Consider the following 16,929-nt stretch of genomic DNA (forward strand, 5'->3'; position numbering starts at 1 on the left):
CAACCGACGACATTCGGTTCCGGAGCGACACGAACGCTCCATGATTCTCGATTATCTCGACACAGGTAAGAGACACAGGACAACAAGTGTATGGCTTTAGAGAGCCACGAGCACCAGGAATAAGGATCTACCGTTGTCCCTTCGTTCCGGCGACATTCGGTTCCGGAGCGACACGAACGGTGACTTAGAATCTTTTCGCTCGGGCTCCGGAGCGACACGAACGGGGACTTAGTATATCTTCGCTCGGACTCCGGAGCGACACGATCGCTCCGATATGCAACGTTCTCTCGGTCCACGGGCATCAGAGAGCAAAACAGCCTAATAGCTTTAGAGTGCCTCAACGATCAGGAATATGGATCTGACGTTCTCGTTTCGAAGCGACGACTTTCGGTTCCGGAGCGATACGAACGCTCCATGATTCTCGATTATCTCGACACAGGTAAGAGACACAGGACAACAAGTGTATGGTTTTAGAGAGCCACGAGCACCAGGAATAAGGATCTACCGTTGACCCTTCGTTCCGTCGACATTCGGTTCCGGAGCGACACGAACGGGGACTTAGAATCTTTTCGCTCGGGCTCCGGAGCGACACGAACGGGGACTTAGTATATTTTCGCTCGTACTCCGGAGCGACACGATCGCTCCGATATGCAACGTTCTCTCGGTCCACGGGCATCAGAGAGCAAAACAGCCTAATAGTTTTAGAGTGCCTCAACGATCAGGAATATGGATCTAACGTTCTCGTTTCGAAGCGACGACTTTCGGTTCCGGAGCGACACGAACTCTCCATGATTCTCGATTATCTCGACACAGGTAAGAGACAGAGGACAACAAGTGTATGGTTTTAGATAGCCACGAGCACCAGGAATAAGGATCTACCGTTGTCCCTTCGTTCCGGCGACATTCGGTTCCGGAGCGACACGAACGGTGACTTAGAATTTTTTTGCTCGGGCTCCGGAGCGACACGAACGGGGACTTAGAATATTTTCGCTCGGACTCCGGAGCGACACGATCGGTCCGATATGCTACGTTCTCTCGGTCCACGGGCATCAGAGAGCAAAACAGCCTAATAGCTTTAGAGTGCCTCAACGATCAGGAATATGGATCTGACGTTCTCGTTTCGAAGCGACGACTTTCGGTTCCGGAGCGATACGAACGCTCCATGATTCTCGATTATCTCGACACAGGTAAGAGACACAGGACAACAAGTGTATGGTTTTAGAGAGCCACGAGCACCAGGAATAAGGATCTACCGTTGACCCTTCGTTCCGTCGACATTCGGTTCCGGAGCGACACGAACGGGGACTTAGAATCTTTTCGCTCGGGCTCCGGAGCGACACGAACGGGGACTTAGTATATTTTCGCTCGTACTCCGGAGCGACACGATCGCTCCGATATGCAACGTTCTCTCGGTCCACGGGCATCAGAGAGCAAAACAGCCTAATAGTTTTAGAGTGCCTCAATGATCAGGAATATGGATCTAACGTTCTCGTTTCGAACCGTCGACTTTCGGTTCCGGAGCGACCCGAACGCTACATGATTCTCGATTATCTCGACACAGGTAAGAGACAGAGTACTACAAGTGCATGGTTATAGAGAGCCACAAGCACCAGGAATAAGGATCTACCGTTGTCCCTTCGTTCCGGCGACATTCGGTTCCGGAGCGACACGAAGGGTGACTTAGAATTTTTTCGCTCGGGCTCCGGAGCGACATGAACGGGGACTTAGAATATTTTCGCTCGGACTCCGGAGCGACACGATCGCTCCGGTATGCTACGTACTCTCGGTCCACGGGCATCAGAGAGCAAAACAGCCTAATAGTCTTAGAGTGCCTCAACGATCAGGAATATGGATCTGACGTTCTCGTTTCGAAGCGACGACTTTCGGTTCCGGAGCGATACGAACGCTCCATGATTCTCGATTATCTCGACACAGGTAAGAGACACAGGACAACAAGTGTATGGTTTTAGAGAGCCACGAGCACCAGGAATAAGGATCTACCGTTGACCCTTCGTTCCGTCGACATTCGGTTCCGGAGCGACACGAACGGGGACTTAGAATTTTTTCGCTCGGGCTCCGGAGCGACACGAACGGGGACTTAGAATTTTTTCGCTCGGGCTCCGGAGGGATACGAACGGGGACTTAGAATATTTTCGCTCGGACTCCGGAGCGACACGATCGCTCCGATATGCTACGTTCTCGCGGTCCTCGGGCATCAGAGAGCAAAACAGCCTAATAGTTTTAGAGTGCCTCAACGATCAGGAATATGGATCTAACGTTCTCGTTTCGAAGCGACGACTTTCGGTTCCGGAGCGACACGAACTCTCCATGATTCTCGATTATCTCGACACAGGTAAGAGACAGAGGACAACAAGTGTATGGTTTTAGGTAGCCACGAGCACCAGGAATAAGGATCTACCGTTGTCCCTTCGTTCCGGCGACATTCGGTTCCGGAGCGACACGAACGGTGACTTAGAATTTTTTTGCTCGGGCTCCGGAGCGACACGAACGGGGACTTAGAATATTTTCGCTCGGACTCCGGAGCGACACGATCGGTCCGATATGCTACGTTCTCTCGGTCCACGGGCATCAGAGAGCAAAACAGCCTAATAGTTTTAGAGTGCCTCAACGATCAGGAATATGGATCTAACGTTCTCGTTTCCAACCGACGACTTTCGGTTCCGGAGCGACACGAACGCTCCATGATTCTCGATTATCTCGACACAGGTAAGAGACACAGGACAACAAGTGTATGGCTTTAGAGAGCCACGAGCACCAGGAATAAGGGTCTACCGTTGTCCATTCGTTCCGTCGACATTCGGTTCCGGAGCGACACGAACGGTGACTTAGAATCTTTTCGCTCGGGCTCCGGAGCGACACGAACGGGGACTTAGTATATTTTCGCTCGTACTCCGGAGCGACACGATCGCTCCGATATGCAACGTTCTCTCGGTCCACGGGCATCAGAGAGCAAAACAGCCTAATAGTTTTAGAGTGCCTCAACGATCAGGAATATGGATCTAACGTTCTCGTTTCGAACCGTCGACTTTCGGTTCCGGAGCGACCCGAACGCTCCATGATTCTCGATTATCTCGACACAGGTAAGAGACAGAGTACTACAAGTGCATGGTTATAGAGAGCCACAAGCACCAGGAATAAGGATCTACCGTTGTCCCTTCGTTCCGGCGACATTCGGTTCCGGAGCGACACGAAGGGTGACTTAGAATTTTTTCGCTCGGGCTCCGGAGCGACACGAACGGGGACTTAGAATATTTTCGCTCGGACTCCGGAGCGACACGATCGCTCCGGTATGCTACGTTCTCTCGGTCCACGGGCATCAGAGAGCAAAACAGCCTAATAGTCTTAGAGTGCCTCAACGATCAGGAATATGGATCTAACGTTCTCGTTTCGAAGCGACGACTTTCGGTTCCGGAGCGATACGAACGCTCCATGATTCTCGATTATCTCGACACAGGTAAGAGACACAGGACAACAAGTGTATGGTTTTAGAGAGCCACGAGCACCAGGAATAAGGATCTACCGTTGACCCTTCGTTCCGTCGACATTCGGTTCCGGAGCGACACGAACGGGGACTTAGAATTTTTTCGCTCGGGCTCCGGAGCGACACGAACGGGGACTTAGAATTTTTTCGCTCGGGCTCCGGAGGGACACGAACGGGGACTTAGAATATTTTCGCTCGGACTCCGGAGCGACACGATCGCTCCGATATGCTACGTTCTCTCGGTCCTCGGGCATCAGAGAGCAAAACAACCTAATAGTTTTAGAGTGCCTCAACGATCAGGAATATGGATCTAACGTTCTTGTTTCGAACCGACGGCTTTCGGTTCCGGAGCGACACGAACGCTCCATGATTCTCGATTATCTCGACACAGGTAAGAGACACAGGACAACAAGTGTATGGTTTTAGAGATCCACGAGCACCAGAAATAAGGGTCTACCGTTGTCCATTCGTTCCGTCGACATTCGGTTCCGGAGCGACACGAACGGTGACTTAGAATTTTTTCGCTCGGGCTCCGGAGGGACACGAACGGGGACTTAGAATATTTTCGCTCGGACTCCGGAGCGACACGATCGCTCCGATATGCTACGTTCTCGCGGTCCTCGGGAATCAGAGAGCAAAACAGCCTAATAGTTTTAGAGTGCCTCAACGATCAGGAATATGGATCTAACGTTCTCGTTTCCAACCGACGACTTTCGGTTCCGGAGCGACACGAACGCTCCATGATTCTCGATTATCTCGACACAGGTAAGAGACACAGGACAACAAGTGTATGGCTTTAGAGAGCCACGAGCACCAGGAATAAGGGTCTACCGTTGTCCATTCGTTCCGTCGACATTCGGTTCCGGAGCGACACGAACGGTGACTTAGAATCTTTTCGCTCGGGCTCCGGAGCGACACGAACGGGGACTTAGTATATTTTCGCTCGTACTCCGGAGCGACACGATCGCTCCGATATGCAACGTTCTCTCGGTCCACGGGCATCAGAGAGCAAAACAGCCTAATAGTTTTAGAGTGCCTCAACGATCAGGAATATGGATCTAACGTTCTCGTTTCGAACCGTCGACTTTCGGTTCCGGAGCGACCCGAACGCTCCATGATTCTCGATTATCTCGACACAGGTAAGAGACAGAGTACTACAAGTGCATGGTTATAGAGAGCCACAAGCACCAGGAATAAGGATCTACCGTTGTCCCTTCGTTCCGGCGACATTCGGTTCCGGAGCGACACGAAGGGTGACTTAGAATTTTTTCGCTCGGGCTCCGGAGCGACACGAACGGGGACTTAGAATATTTTCGCTCGGACTCCGGAGCGACACGATCGCTCCGGTATGCTACGTTCTCTCGGTCCACGGGCATCAGAGAGCAAAACAGCCTAATAGTCTTAGAGTGCCTCAACGATCAGGAATATGGATCTAACGTTCTCGTTTCGAAGCGACGACTTTCGGTTCCGGAGCGATACGAACGCTCCATGATTCTCGATTATCTCGACACAGGTAAGAGACACAGGACAACAAGTGTATGGTTTTAGAGAGCCACGAGCACCAGGAATAAGGATCTACCGTTGACCCTTCGTTCCGTCGACATTCGGTTCCGGAGCGACACGAACGGGGACTTAGAATTTTTTCGCTCGGGCTCCGGAGCGACACGAACGGGGACTTAGAATTTTTTCGCTCGGGCTCCGGAGGGACACGAACGGGGACTTAGAATATTTTCGCTCGGACTCCGGAGCGACACGATCGCTCCGATATGCTACGTTCTCTCGGTCCTCGGGCATCAGAGAGCAAAACAACCTAATAGTTTTAGAGTGCCTCAACGATCAGGAATATGGATCTAACGTTCTTGTTTCGAACCGACGGCTTTCGGTTCCGGAGCGACACGAACGCTCCATGATTCTCGATTATCTCGACACAGGTAAGAGACACAGGACAACAAGTGTATGGTTTTAGAGATCCACGAGCACCAGAAATAAGGGTCTACCGTTGTCCATTCGTTCCGTCGACATTCGGTTCCGGAGCGACACGAACGGTGACTTAGAATTTTTTCGCTCGGGCTCCGGAGGGACACGAACGGGGACTTAGAATATTTTCGCTCGGACTCCGGAGCGACACGATCGCTCCGATATGCTACGTTCTCGCGGTCCTCGGGCATCAGAGAGCAAAACAGCCTAATAGTTTTAGAGTGCCTCAACGATCAGGAATATGGATCTGACGTTCTCGTTTCGAAGCGACGACTTTCGGTTCCGGAGCGATACGAACGCTCCATGATTCTCGATTATCTCGACACAGGTAAGAGACACAGGACAACAAGTGTATGGTTTTAGAGAGCCACGAGCACCAGGAATAAGGATCTACCGTTGACCCTTCGTTCCGTCGACATTCGGTTCCGGAGCGACACGAACGGGGACTTAGAATCTTTTCGCTCGGGCTCCGGAGCGACACGAACGGGGACTTAGTATATTTTCGCTCGTACTCCGGAGCGACACGATCGCTCCGATATGCAACGTTCTCTCGGTCCACGGGCATCAGAGAGCAAAACAGCCTAATAGTTTTAGAGTGCCTCAATGATCAGGAATATGGATCTAACGTTCTCGTTTCGAACCGTCGACTTTCGGTTCCGGAGCGACCCGAACGCTACATGATTCTCGATTATCTCGACACAGGTAAGAGACAGAGTACTACAAGTGCATGGTTATAGAGAGCCACAAGCACCAGGAATAAGGATCTACCGTTGTCCCTTCGTTCCGGCGACATTCGGTTCCGGAGCTACACGAACGGTGACTTAGAATCTTTTCGCTCGGGCTCCGGAGCGACACGAACGGGGACTTAGTATATCTTCGCTCGGACTCCGGAGCGACACGATCGCTCCGATATGCAACGTTCTCTCGGTCCACGGGCATCAGAGAGCAAAACAGCCTAATAGCTTTAGAGTGCCTCAACGATCAGGAATATGGATCTGACGTTCTCGTTTCGAAGCGACGACTTTCGGTTCCGGAGCGATACGAACGCTCCATGATTCTCGATTATCTCGGCACAGGTAAGAGACACAGGACAACAAGTGTATGGTTTTAGAGAGCCACGAGCACCAGGAATAAGGATCTACCGTTGACCCTTCGTTCCGTCGACATTCGGTTCCGGAGCGACACGAACGGGGACTTAGAATTTTTTCGCTCGGGCTCCGGAGCGACACGAACGGGGACTTAGAATTTTTTCGCTCGGGCTCCGGAGGGACACGAACGGGGACTTAGAATATTTTCGCTCGGACTCCGGAGCGACACGATCGCTCCGATATGCTACGTTCTCGCGGTCCTCGGGCATCAGAGAGCAAAACAGCCTAATAGTTTTAGAGTGCCTCAACGATCAGGAATATGGATCTAACGTTCTCGTTTCGAAGCGACGACTTTCGGTTCCGGAGCGACACGAACTCTCCATGATTCTCGATTATCTCGACACAGGTAAGAGACAGAGGACAACAAGTGTATGGTTTTAGATAGCCACGAGCACCAGGAATAAGGATCTACCGTTGTCCCTTCGTTCCGGCGACATTCGGTTCCGGAGCGACACGAACGGTGACTTAGAATTTTTTTGCTCGGGCTCCGGAGCGACACGAACGGGGACTTAGAATATTTTCGCTCGGACTCCGGAGCGACACGATCGGTCCGATATGCTACGTTCTCTCGGTCCACGGGCATCAGAGAGCAAAACAGCCTAATAGTTTTAGAGTGCCTCAACGATCAGGAATATGGATCTAACGTTCTCGTTTCCAACCGACGACTTTCGGTTCCGGAGCGACACGAACGCTCCATGATTCTCGATTATCTCGACACAGGTAAGAGACACAGGACAACAAGTGTATGGCTTTAGAGAGCCACGAGCACCAGGAATAAGGGTCTACCGTTGTCCATTCGTTCCGTCGACATTCGGTTCCGGAGCGACACGAACGGTGACTTAGAATCTTTTCGCTCGGGCTCCGGAGCGACACGAACGGGGACTTAGTATATTTTCGCTCGTACTCCGGAGCGACACGATCGCTCCGATATGCAACGTTCTCTCGGTCCACGGGCATCAGAGAGCAAAACAGCCTAATAGTTTTAGAGTGCCTCAACGATCAGGAATATGGATCTAACGTTCTCGTTTCGAACCGTCGACTTTCGGTTCCGGAGCGACCCGAACGCTCCATGATTCTCGATTATCTCGACACAGGTAAGAGACAGAGTACTACAAGTGCATGGTTATAGAGAGCCACAAGCACCAGGAATAAGGATCTACCGTTGTCCCTTCGTTCCGGCGACATTCGGTTCCGGAGCGACACGAAGGGTGACTTAGAATTTTTTCGCTCGGGCTCCGGAGCGACACGAACGGGGACTTAGAATATTTTCGCTCGGACTCCGTAGCGACGCGATCGCTCCGGTATGCTACGTTCTCTCGGTCCACTGGCATCAGAGAGCAAAACAGCCTAATAGTTTTAGAGTGCCTCAACGATCAGGAATATGAATCTAACGTTCTCGTTTCCAACCGACGACTTTCGGTTCCGGAGCGACACGAACGCTCCATGATTCTCGATTATCTCGACACAGGTAAGAGACACAGGACAACAAGTGTATGGCTTTAGAGAGCCACGAGCACCAGGAATAAGGATCTACCGTTGTCCCTTCGTTCCGGCGACATTCGGTTCCGGAGCGACACGAACGGTGACTTAGAATCTTTTCGCTCGGGCTCCGGAGCGACACGAACGGGGACTTAGTATATCTTCGCTCGGACTCCGGAGCGACACGATCGCTCCGATATGCAACGTTCTCTCGGTCCACGGGCATCAGAGAGCAAAACAGCCTAATAGTTTTAGAGTGCCTCAATGATCAGGAATATGGATCTAACGTTCTCGTTTCGAACCGTCGACTTTCGGTTCCGGAGCGACCCGAACGCTACATGATTCTCGATTATCTCGACACAGGTAAGAGACAGAGTACTACAAGTGCATGGTTATAGAGAGCCACAAGCACCAGGAATAAGGATCTACCGTTGTCCCTTCGTTCCGGCGACATTCGGTTCCGGAGCGACACGAAGGGTGACTTAGAATTTTTTCGCTCGGGCTCCGGAGCGACATGAACGGGGACTTAGAATATTTTCGCTCGGACTCCGGAGCGACACGATCGCTCCGGTATGCTACGTTCTCTCGGTCCACGGGCATCAGAGAGCAAAACAGCCTAATAGTCTTAGAGTGCCTCAACGATCAGGAATATGGATCTGACGTTCTCGTTTCGAAGCGACGACTTTCGGTTCCGGAGCGATACGAACGCTCCATGATTCTCGATTATCTCGACACAGGTAAGAGACACAGGACAACAAGTGTATGGTTTTAGAGAGCCACGAGCACCAGGAATAAGGATCTACCGTTGACCCTTCGTTCCGTCGACATTCGGTTCCGGAGCGACACGAACGGGGACTTAGAATTTTTTCGCTCGGGCTCCGGAGCGACACGAACGGGGACTTAGAATTTTTTCGCTCGGGCTCCGGAGGGACACGAACGGGGACTTAGAATATTTTCGCTCGGACTCCGGAGCGACACGATCGCTCCGATATGCTACGTTCTCGCGGTCCTCGGGCATCAGAGAGCAAAACAGCCTAATAGTTTTAGAGTGCCTCAACGATCAGGAATATGGATCTGACGTTCTCGTTTCGAAGCGACGACTTTCGGTTCCGGAGCGATACGAACGCTCCATGATTCTCGATTATCTCGACACAGGTAAGAGACACAGGACAACAAGTGTATGGTTTTAGAGAGCCACGAGCACCAGGAATAAGGATCTACCGTTGACCCTTCGTTCCGTCGACATTCGGTTCCGGAGCGACACGAACGGGGACTTAGAATCTTTTCGCTCGGGCTCCGGAGCGACACGAACGGGGACTTAGTATATTTTCGCTCGTACTCCGGAGCGACACGATCGCTCCGATATGCAACGTTCTCTCGGTCCACGGGCATCAGAGAGCAAAACAGCCTAATAGTTTTAGAGTGCCTCAATGATCAGGAATATGGATCTAACGTTCTCGTTTCGAACCGTCGACTTTCGGTTCCGGAGCGACCCGAACGCTACATGATTCTCGATTATCTCGACACAGGTAAGAGACAGAGTACTACAAGTGCATGGTTATAGAGAGCCACAAGCACCAGGAATAAGGATCTACCGTTGTCCCTTCGTTCCGGCGACATTCGGTTCCGGAGCGACACGAACGGTGACTTAGAATCTTTTCGCTCGGGCTCCGGAGCGACACGAACGGGGACTTAGTATATCTTCGCTCGGACTCCGGAGCGACACGATCGCTCCGATATGCAACGTTCTCTCGGTCCACGGGCATCAGAGAGCAAAACAGCCTAATAGCTTTAGAGTGCCTCAACGATCAGGAATATGGATCTGACGTTCTCGTTTCGAAGCGACGACTTTCGGTTCCGGAGCGATACGAACGCTCCATGATTCTCGATTATCTCGACACAGGTAAGAGACACAGGACAACAAGTGTATGGTTTTAGAGAGCCACGTGCACCAGGAATAAGGATCTACCGTTGACCCTTCGTTCCGTCGACATTCGGTTCCGGAGCGACACGAACGGTGACTTAGAATCTTTTCGCTCGGGCTCCGGAGCGACACGAACGGGGACTTAGTATATCTTCGCTCGGACTCCGGAGCGACACGATCGCTCCGGTATGCTACGTTCTCTCGGTCCACGGGCATCAGAGAGCAAAACAGCCTAATAGTCTTAGAGTGCCTCAACGATCAGGAATATGGATCTGACGTTCTCGTTTCGAAGCGACGACTTTCGGTTCCGGAGCGATACGAACGCTCCCTGATTCTCGATTATCTCGACACAGGTAAGAGACACAGGACAACAAGTGTATGGTTTTAGAGAGCCACGAGCACCAGGAATAAGGATCTACCGTTGACCCTTCGTTCCGTGGACATTCGGTTCCGGAGCGACACGAACGGGGACTTAGAATCTTTTCGCTCGGGCTCCGGAGCGACACGAACGGGGACTTAGTATATTTTCGCTCGTACTCCGGAGCGACACGATCGCTCCGATATGCAACGTTCTCTCGGTCCACGGGCATCAGAGAGCAAAACAGCCTAATAGTTTTAGAGTGCCTCAATGATCAGGAATATGGATCTAACGTTCTCGTTTCGAACCGTCGACTTTCGGTTCCGGAGCGACCCGAACGCTACATGATTCTCGATTATCTCGACACAGGTAAGAGACAGAGTACTACAAGTGCATGGTTATAGAGAGCCACAAGCACCAGGAATAAGGATCTACCGTTGTCCCTTCGTTCCGGCGACATTCGGTTCCGGAGCGACACGAAGGGTGACTTAGAATTTTTTCGCTCGGGCTCCGGAGCGACATGAACGGGGACTTAGAATATTTTCGCTCGGACTCCGGAGCGACACGATCGCTCCGGTATGCTACGTTCTCTCGGTCCACGGGCATCAGAGAGCAAAACAGCCTAATAGTCTTAGAGTGCCTCAACGATCAGGAATATGGATCTGACGTTCTCGTTTCGAAGCGACGACTTTCGGTTCCGGAGCGATACGAACGCTCCATGATTCTCGATTATCTCGACACAGGTAAGAGACACAGGACAACAAGTGTATGGTTTTAGAGAGCCACGAGCACCAGGAATAAGGATCTACCGTTGACCCTTCGTTCCGTCGACATTCGGTTCCGGAGCGACACGAACGGGGACTTAGAATTTTTTCGCTCGGGCTCCGGAGCGACACGAACGGGGACTTAGAATTTTTTCGCTCGGGCTCCGGAGGGACACGAACGGGGACTTAGAATATTTTCGCTCGGACTCCGGAGCGACACGATCCCTCCGATATGCTACGTTCTCGCGGTCCTCGGGCATCAGAGAGCAAAACAGCCTAATAGTTTTAGAGTGCCTCAACGATCAGGAATATGGATCTAACGTTCTCGTTTCGAAGCGACGACTTTCGGTTCCGGAGCGACACGAACTCTCCATGATTCTCGATTATCTCGACACAGGTAAGAGACAGAGGACAACAAGTGTATGGTTTTAGATAGCCACGAGCACCAGGAATAAGGATCTACCGTTGTCCCTTCGTTCCGGCGACATTCGGTTCCGGAGCGACACGAACGGTGACTTAGAATTTTTTTGCTCGGGCTCCGGAGCGACACGAACGGGGACTTAGAATATTTTCGCTCGGACTCCGGAGCGACACGATCGGTCCGATATGCTACGTTCTCTCGGTCCACGGGCATCAGAGAGCAAAACAGCCTAATAGTTTTAGAGTGCCTCAACGATCAGGAATATGGATCTAACGTTCTCGTTTCCAACCGACGACTTTCGGTTCCGGAGCGACACGAACGCTCCATGATTCTCGATTATCTCGACACAGGTAAGAGACAGAGTACTACAAGTACATGGTTATAGAGAGCCACAAGCACCAGGAATAAGGATCTACCGTTGTCCCTTCGTTCCGGCGACATTCGGTTCCGGAGCGACACGAAGGGTGACTTAGAATTTTTTCGCTCGGGCTCCGGAGGGACACGAACGGGGACTTAGAATATTTTCGCTCGGACTCCGGAGCGACACGATCGCTCCGGTATGCTACGTTCTCTCGGTCCACGGGCATCAGAGAGCAAAACAGCCTAATAGTCTTAGAGTGCCTCAACGATCAGGAATATGGATCTAACGTTCTCGTTTCGAAGCGACGACTTTCGGTTCCGGAGCGACACGAACTCTCCATGATTCTCGATTATCTCGACACAGGTAAGAGACAGAGGACAACAAGTGTATGGTTTTAGATAGCCACGAGCACCAGGAATAAGGATCTACCGTTGTCCCTTCGTTCCGGCGACATTCGGTTCCGGAGCGACACGAACGGTGACTTAGAATTTTTTTGCTCGGGCTCCGGAGCGACACGAACGGGGACTTAGAATATTTTCGCTCGGACTCCGGAGCGACACGATCAGTCCGATATGCTACGTTCTCTCGGTCCACGGGCATCAGAGAGCAAAACAGCCTAATAGTCTTAGAGTGCCTCAACGATCAGGAATATGGATCTAACGTTCTCGTTTCGAATCGACGACTTTCGGTTCCGGAGCGACACGAACGCTCCATGATTCTCGAATGTCTCGACACAGGTGAGAGACAGAGGACAGCAAGTGTATGGTTTTAGAGAGCCACGAGCACCAGGAATAAGGATCTACTGTTGTCCCTTCGTTCCGTCGACATTCGGTTCCGGAGCGACACGAACGTGGACTTAGAATTTTTTCGCTCGGGCTCCGGAGCGACACGAACGGGGACTTGGAATATTTTCGCTCGGGCTCCGGGCGACGCGAACGGGGACTTAGAATATTTTCGCTCGGACTCCGGAGCGACACGATCGCTCCGATATGCCACGTTCTCTCGGTCCACGGGCATCAGAGAGCAGAACAGCCTAATAGTTTTAGTGTGCCTCAACGATCAGGAATATGGATCTAACGTTCTCGTGTGATGAGGAATGCGGATTGTGGGTTGAGAATTGAGTATTGGGGATTAATGATTGAAGGTTGAGGATTGATGATTGAGGATTGAAGATTGAGGATTGAGGATTTAGTATTGAGGATTGTGGCCTGAGGGTTGAGGATTGAGGTTTGAGAATTGAGGATTGACAATCGAATATTGACGACTGAGGCTTCAGGACTGAGGATTGAGGATTGAGGATTGAGAATTGATGATTGAGTATTGAGGATTGTGGATTGACGATTGAGGATTGAGGATTGAGTATTGAGGATTGAGGATTGCGTATTGTGGATTGAGGATTGAGGATTGAGGATTGATGATTGATTATTGAGGATTGAGTATTGAATATTGAGGACAGAGTATTGAAAACTGAGTATTGAGGATATTCTATTGAGTATTGAGAATTGAGGATTGAGGATTGAGGATTGAGGATTGAGGATTGAGGATTAAGGATTGATAGCTGCAGATTGAGGATTGAACGTTGAGGGTTGAGGATCGAGTATAGAGTGTTGAGGATTGAGCGTTGAGGATTGAGGATTGATGACTGAGGATTGAGTAATGAGGTTTCCGTGTTGAGGGTTGAGGATTGAGGATTGAGGACTCAGGTTTAAATATTCAAGAATGGGGATTGAGGATTGAAAACTGAGAATTGAGGACACTCTATAGAGGATTGAGTATTGAGGATTGTGGATTCAGGATTGAAGATTGAGGACTGATTGTTGAGGATTGAGGACTGAAGGTTGAGGACTGAGGATTGAGGACTGAAGGTTGAGGATTGAGTATTGAGGATTGAGGACTGAAGATTGAGGATTGAGGATTGATGCTGAAGGTTGAGTATCGAGTATTTAGGACAGAGGATTGAGGGTTGAGAATTGAGTATTGAGAATTGAATATGGAGAATTGGGGTTTGAGGACTGAGGAATGAATATTGGAGATTGAGGATTGAGAATTGAAAACTGTAAATTGAGGACACCCTATAGAGGATTGAGAATTGAGGATTGAGGATTGAGTGCTGAGGATTGAGGATTGAGGATTGACGATCGAGGATTGAGGATTGAGGATTGAGGATTGAAGACTGAGGATTGAGAATTGATGATTGAGGATTGAGGATTGACGATTGAGCATTGAGGATTGAGGAACGAGGATTGTGGATTAAGGATTGAGGATTCAGGATTTTAGATTGAGGATTGAGGATTGATGATTGAGGATTGAGGATTGAGGATTGAGGATGGAGGATTGAGGATTGAGGATTGAGGATTGAGGATTGAGGATTGAGGATTGAGGATTGAGGATTTTGATTGTGGATTAATGATTGAGGATTGAAGATAGAGGACTGAGTGTTGAAACCTGAGAATTCAGGGTATTCTATTGAGGATTGAGAATTGAAGATTGAGTACTGAGGATTGAGGATTGATGATTGAAGATTGAGGATTGAGGATTGAGGCTTGAGGACTGAGGTGTGAGGATTGAGTATTCAGGATTGAGGATTGAGGATTGAGGACTGAGGATTGAGGATTGAGGATAGAGTATTGAGAATAGAGGATTGAGGATTGAGGATTTTGGATTGAGGATTAAGTATTGAGGATTGAAGATTGAGGAATGAGTGTTGAAATCTGAGAATTCAGGATATTCTATTGAGGATTGAGAATTGAAGATTGAGGACTGAGGATTGAGGATTGAGGATTGAGGATTGAGGATTGAGGATTGAGGATTGAGGCTTGAGGACTGAGGTGTGAGCGTTGAGTATTCAGGATTGAGGATTGAGGATTCAGGACTCAGCATTGAGGATTGAGGATTGAGGATTGAGGATTTTAGATTGAGGGTTGAGGATTGAGGATTGAGGATTGAGGATGGAGGATTGAGGATTGAGGATTGAGGGTTGAGGATTGAGGATTGAGGATTTGAGGATTGATTATTCAGGATTGAGGATTGAGGGTTGAGGGTTGATTACTGAGTGTTGCTGATTGAGTATTGAGGATTGAGGGTTGAGTCTGCGGGTTGAGAGTTGAGGCTTGAGAATTGAATATGGAGGATTGAGGTTTGAGGTCTGAGGTTTGAATATTGAAGATTGAGGATTGAGAATTGAAAACTGTGAATTGAGGACTCTCTACAGTGGATTGAGAATTGAGGACTGACGATTGAGGATAGAGGATTGAGGATTGAGGATGGTAGATTTAGGATTGAGGATTGGGGATTGAAGAGTGAGGATTGAGAATTGATTATTGAGGGTTGAGGATTGAGCATTGAGGGTTGATTACTGAGGGTTGAGGATTGAGGCTTGAGGATCGAGGATTGAGGATTGAGTATTGAGGATTGTGGACTGAGGGTTGAGGATTGAGGTTTGTGAATTGAGGATTGACAATCGAATATTGACGACTGAGGCTTCAGGACTGAAGATAGAGGATTGAGGATTGAGGATTGAGGATTGAGGATTGAGGATTGAGGGTTGAGGATTGAGGACTGAGGATTGAGTATTGAGGATTGAGGGTTGAGGACTGAGGATTGAGGATTGACGATTGAGTATTGAGGATAGAGGATTGAGGATTGTGGACTGAGGGTTGAGGATTGAGGTTTGTGAATTGAGGATCGACAGTCGAATATTGACGACTGAGGCTTGAGGACTGAGGATTGAGGATTGAGGATTGAATATAGAGGATTGAGGATTGAGGTTTGAGGATTGAGGATTGACGATTGAGGCTTGAGGATTGAGGATTGAGGATTGAGGATTGTGGATTGAGGATTGAGTATTGAGGATTGTGGACTGAGGGTTGAGGATTGAGGTTTGTGAATTGAGGATTGACAATCGAATATTGACGACTGAGGCTTCAGGACTGAAGATAGAGGATTGAGGATTGAGGATTGAGGATTGAGGATTGAGGATTGAGGATTGAGGATTGAGGATTGAGGATGGAGGATTGATGATTGAGGATTGAGGATTGAGGATTGAGGATTGAGGATTGAGGATTGAGGATTTTAGATTGTGGACTAAGGATTGAGGATTGAAGATTGAGGTCTGAGTGTTGAAACCTGAGAATTCAGGGTATGCTATTGAGTATTGAGGATTGAAGATTGAGTACTGAGGATTGAGGATTGAGGATTGAAGATTGAGGATTGAGGATTGAGACTTGAGGACTGAGGTGTGAGGATTGAGTATTCAGGATTGAGGATTGAGGATTGAGGACTGAGGATTGAGGATTGAGGATTGAGTATTGAGGATTGAGGATTGAGGATTGAGGATTGAAGATTTAGGTTTGAGTATTGAGGATTGAAGATTGAGGACTGAGTATTGAAAACTGAGTGTTGTGGATATTCTATTGAGGATTGAGATTTTAGGATTGACGACTGAGGATTGAGGATTGAGGATTGATAGCTGCAGATTGAGGATTGAACGTTGAGGATTGAGGATTGAGAATAGAGTGTTGAGGATTGAGCGTTGAGGACTGAGGATTGATGATTGAGGATTGAGTATTGAGGTTTGAGGGTTGAGGATTGAGGATTGAGGATTGAAGATTGAGGATTGAGGATTGAGGCTTGAGGACTGAGGTGTGAGGATAGAGTATTGAGGACTGAGGGTTGAGGATTGAGTATTGAGAGTTGAGGACTGAAGATTGAGGATTGAGGATTGGTGCTGAAGGTTGAGGATCGAGTATTTATGATAGAGGAATGAGGGTTGAGAATTGAGGATTGAGAATTGAATATGGAGGATTGAGGTTTGAGGACTGAGGTTTGAATATTGAAGATTGAGTATTGAGAATTGAATACTGTGAATTGGGGACACTCTATAGAGGATTGAGAATAGAGGATTCACGATTGAGTATAGAGAATTGAGGATTGAGGATGGTAGATTTAGGATTGAGGGTTGAGGATTGAAGATTGAGGATTGAGAATTGATGATTG

This window comes from Calliopsis andreniformis, unplaced genomic scaffold (genome assembly GCF_051401765.1).
Source record: "Calliopsis andreniformis isolate RMS-2024a unplaced genomic scaffold, iyCalAndr_principal scaffold0156, whole genome shotgun sequence".
NCBI lineage: Eukaryota > Metazoa > Arthropoda > Insecta > Hymenoptera > Andrenidae > Calliopsis > Calliopsis andreniformis.